This window comes from Pteropus alecto, unplaced genomic scaffold, assembly GCF_000325575.1.
Source record: "Pteropus alecto unplaced genomic scaffold, ASM32557v1 scaffold21, whole genome shotgun sequence".
Taxonomy (NCBI): domain Eukaryota; kingdom Metazoa; phylum Chordata; class Mammalia; order Chiroptera; family Pteropodidae; genus Pteropus; species Pteropus alecto.
The window spans coordinates 29,611,198-29,616,072 of NW_006436282.1; positions in this window are offsets into that span (position 1 = coordinate 29,611,198).

Here is a 4,875-nt window from a genome sequence, read left to right on the forward strand (position 1 = left end):
ATTGTTATTAGTAATATAAAGTTGACAGAAGAAACGAGGATAGGGAAGGGGAAATATGAACAGCATTTTGAGATTTGACAGAAGAACTAGATTATATATACTGAGACCGTGTTTCATTGATTTAATCCATATATATAATTAAAATCTGGGAAGTGGTGTATTTATTCATCTTTAGTAATTAAAATATGTTAATAATGAAAAAGGCCAAGACAGTCAACAGTGACATAAATTGAATGCGAATGGGAGAATTTTTTTTGTCGTCTATTAATGTAACATAACAATGTGTCACCAAGGGGTGTTTTGACAAAATTTCAGGGTTTTTAAAAAAATTTATAGGCCACGTTTTAAATATTTTTGTAGTTTTTCAAATTTAATACATTTTACTTGATCTTACATTAAAAACATTTTGATGTGGAATTGGGACTATGTCTCTTTCAATCACTGGTTTTAGAAAAATCGACATTGAATTGATTTCACAATGAAAATTATATAAAAACAGGCTTTATGCTACTACTTAATTACTTACAAGTATGCCTATTTACCATTTAAACATTTAAAGTATGAAATCACAGAAATTTTATCCATAAAGTTTTTTATTGATATTAATTTGGGATGTAACATATATGTACTTATATTCCAGAGAGAGGCTCACCTGTGATTTATTTTTTCCTACCTGTTTATGTATTTTTCATAGTCCTTTTATAGTTTATGTGCCTTACAGAATGGGGAAACTCACTGTTGTTAGCATATCAACATTAATATTTGAGACATCAAAAGACAAAATAATCAAAACAATAAATCAATACTATCTTTAGCTTACTGTTCATTTTAAATTAATGGCTAGTTTAAAATTAATAATATTTAAAGAAATAGCAATTTCTTAAGTGGAAATGTATTTTAATTTTAAAGACATTTAAACTATTTAATAGAAGAGATCTTTAATTGTGCATTCATTACAAGTTAATCACTTTTCCAAACTACTGAGGCATAGTTGGTCTTTAATTCTGAAAACTGTATAATTCAATTTAAACCAACATTATTGTTTTTTTTGCTACGATGACACTTAGTCACCTCATTATTTGATTATTTGATTTAGCCAAATTAAATTCTGTGGCATGGGTTAACATCTATCAAAGCATCGTCAATGTCGTTAATAAACACTCTTTACTTGGTATTAGCTCTTTGTGTCAGTTTAGATATTTCTTCCAGAACATCCTCTCAAAGGGATAAGGCAAAGCCGAGTGCCCGATATCTTTCTGTCAGTGCAGAAAGAACGAAGGCATGACAGTGGCGTGTGTGCGTGTGTGCGTGTGTGCGTGTGTGCATGCATGCATCCGTGCCCGTGTGTCCCCTAGCTTAGGCCAACTTTTGCAGAAATGTGCTTATTCCTTTCTGTTCTGGATACTATGGAAGAAAATTTTCCAAATCTTCTCACCTTTCTCCCTTTATCGCAAGATAAAGACTCAGAGACAGTGATTTTGAATTTTCTCTGTTTCCTTTCTTGCTTCTCCCTAGAGACAGATGGGTTGGTAGGAGGGACAGGGCTGGAGATGCAGAAGGGCTGCTCTGAAAGGTCTGTTTTCCAAACACTTAACGTCCTCTACCACGTAAATGACTTCTCATTCAGCCGGCACCTGTCCTCAGCATAGTAATATGAAAGCCACTTGGCCATAAATCTGAGCCTTGCTCTCCAATTAGCTGTAATTTTAATTAAACTGATATTTGGTTTTTAGTTTTTATAATTCTTGTATCTTACTTTTGAATTAATCCCAAGCTATTAGGGTACAGAAGATTGTAATTAATTGGGACTTCTAACTTTCAGCAGTTGACAAAGATGTTTTCTTCCATCTTTGTGTCCCTCCTTTTAAAATTTCTGATTGAGAAATGGATAAGTGACCATATTCAGTTCTGCTAGGAACTTATTTACCAGAGCATCTGGGTAAAAATTGGTCTTCTCAGTGTGTCCCATGCCAGAGGTCAGCGGCGGTGGCTTCCCGTGGAGCAGAGCCTCCTTGAGAGGCAGCGAGAGAGGCGGAGACCCAACGAGATCAGACCCAAGCCCTGTGCATGTCTGTCGTCACGTTGTCGTTGTTTTCACTTATAGGAGCAGGTGGACTTCCGTGTGTCTTTGGACAAGGCTGACTCGGGTTTCTATCTTTTGCATCAAAGACTGTCTAATCGAGGTAACTGTAAGAACACAAAACCAGAACGTGAAACCGACCTTGTTGAGGGGAACCCCTGGCAATGAGGATGTCTCTATTTACAGCTGGATAATTGCAGATTCTGGTCACGCGGAGGCAAAACAGCTACGCAAATTGCTTCCTTCCTTGTTCAGTTCTCTGCAACTCTTGACTACTAAGCGCCATTATGAAATAGACTCTTATTTTTTAACAGCTCTATTTAAAATTTATAATTTGTGTGACAGAATTTACCCATTTAAAGTACACAATCCGTTGTTTACAATTACATTTCGGTTTATTTACAACTGTACAACTATAATCATAATCCAATTTTAGAACTTTTCATCATCCTCACTCCCCAAATCTATATGAACAGTCAAGCCCCATCTCTCCCCAGCCCACCCCACAACCCAGAGCCAGCCAACCCCCAATTCACTTCCTAGCTCTATAGACTTGCCTATTCTGGCCACTTCATATAAATGGAATCAGGTTGCACGTTGTCTGTGCTATGATATACATTATTTCTTTTTCTAGCCTAGTACTGTTCCATAGGATAAATTGTGCTACATTCTATGCATCCATTCATCAGCTGAAGGACACATAGGTTGTTTCGCTTTTTGTCTATTACAAATAACTCTGCTATGATCATATATGTACAGCTCTGTATGTGGACATGCTTTTCATTTCTTTTACATGTGTAACTAGGAGTGGAATTCCTGAAATACTGTAACACTACGTTTAACGTTTTGGGGAATCGCCAAACTGCTTTTCAGAGAAGCGGCAACATTTTACATCACCAGCAATGCATAAGGTGTAAAATTTTTCCATATCTGTGATTGACATTGTATCTCATGGTTTTGGCTTGTATTTCTCTGGTGATGCTAAGCATCTTTTCATGTGCTTACCGGCCACTTGTGTATCTTCTTTAGAGAAATATTTATTCACATCCTTTGACCTGTTTCTATTTTTTATGTTTTAATTGTTTAGTTGTAAGAGCTTTTAACTATATATTTATAATGCATGCTCCTTATCAAACATAGAATGTTCAGCTATGAGGATAAATATAAAAGAACATTTTATTTCATCATTTTAAAAAGAGTTTTCTGAAACAATAATTGTGAACACATTGAAATTTATACTATATATAGAAATACAAATGTCTGAGATGTATAATACATGTAGGATATAAACTCAATAAGGATAGAATGGATAAAGTAAAAGTATAATGTTTGTTTTTCACACGGCAGGTAGAGTGGTATATTTAAAAAATACTGCGATAAGATGTATAATTTAAACACAAAAAGTCCTCTTAAAATATCTATAATTAATAACATGAGAGTGGACACAATAAAATTATAAAACGCACCCATTTAATCCAAAAAAGAGTCAAGAAAAGAGAAAAATGGGCAAAAGAACAGATGGGACAAATAGAAAACAACTTGTAAGAGGATAGATTTCAACCCGACCCTATCGATATCACGTCACTTGTAATTGGTATAAATATTTTCATTTTTTTAGAGAGAGTCTATCAGATTGGGTATATATGTGTGTGTGTGTGTGTGTGTGAGTGTGTGTGTAAATATAAACAACTAAGAAACTAACTTTCAATATAAATGTTCGAGTGTGTACATTTTACTTTTGTTCTTTGACATGCATACTACTGTGCCTAAAGATAAAACAATGTGATTTCTCCGATTTGCTTTAAACTGCTTCAGCCAAAAAAATAAAAACGAAAAAGGAAGAAAATGAAATCTAAAAAAAAGAAATGATGAGTAAAACATGGCGGAGCGTTGAGTTCTGGGGACCGGGCGAGGGGCTGAAAGTTCTCTAATTTCGTGTACGTCTATTTTTTTTTTTAAAGCACAAGACATAATGATGCGGTTTGCTTTTCGTTTTGTCCTTTGTAGTAGCACAAGTTACAAACCATTTCTCAGAAGCGGAAGGAAAAGCCAGGGAGACTGGAAAGCACAGGCAGGGTGCAGCCAGGTTTTGGCGAAGGGACAGAAAGGGGGTCCCGCCGTCTCTCCTGGGCTGTCCCTCGGTGACAAAACGCTGACGAATACCCCTGACGTAGGGCACAGATCACTGGGGTCCAGAGGGGGCGCCGGGCACAGGCCATCTTCCGTGACGACAGGAAAGCTCCCGCTCTCCGGCCCCGTGGCCTCAGACCTGCAGAAGGCCAAGCAGGGCGGGCGATCGAATAGTGTCTGTGTCTTTCTTTTCGCTTTTCCTAAGTTAGCCAAAAGGGGGGGAAATAGTCTATTTTCACTAAGTCTGAGTAGAATTTTCTGTTCCTTGCAAACGAAATCTCCCGAGTGATCCATTTCAGGGCACCAGTTCTGGGGACAGCCAGGTCGATGGACGGAGCAAACCCTTGTGACCTCTCGCACTGTAAGCCCTGGGCGTTTGTGGCGAGCGAGTGCTCTGCGTTGATCGTTCTTTGTGCAGTTTACGGTTAGCGGGTTTGTTTTGTGGTTGTGTTTTGTTTTTAATTGGGTCTCTCCCGTCTTCCTTTTCTGCTGCATGCTGGTGTGCTCGGGGCACTCATTAGATGTACTGTTGGCTCTGATTGCCGGGCCATAAGGAGTGACATGTGGAACTAAGGCATGCCTAGTACCCAGAGGGAACACACACACACACACACACACACACACACACACACACACACGATAAAGGTTTCTTTATATGAGCAGGA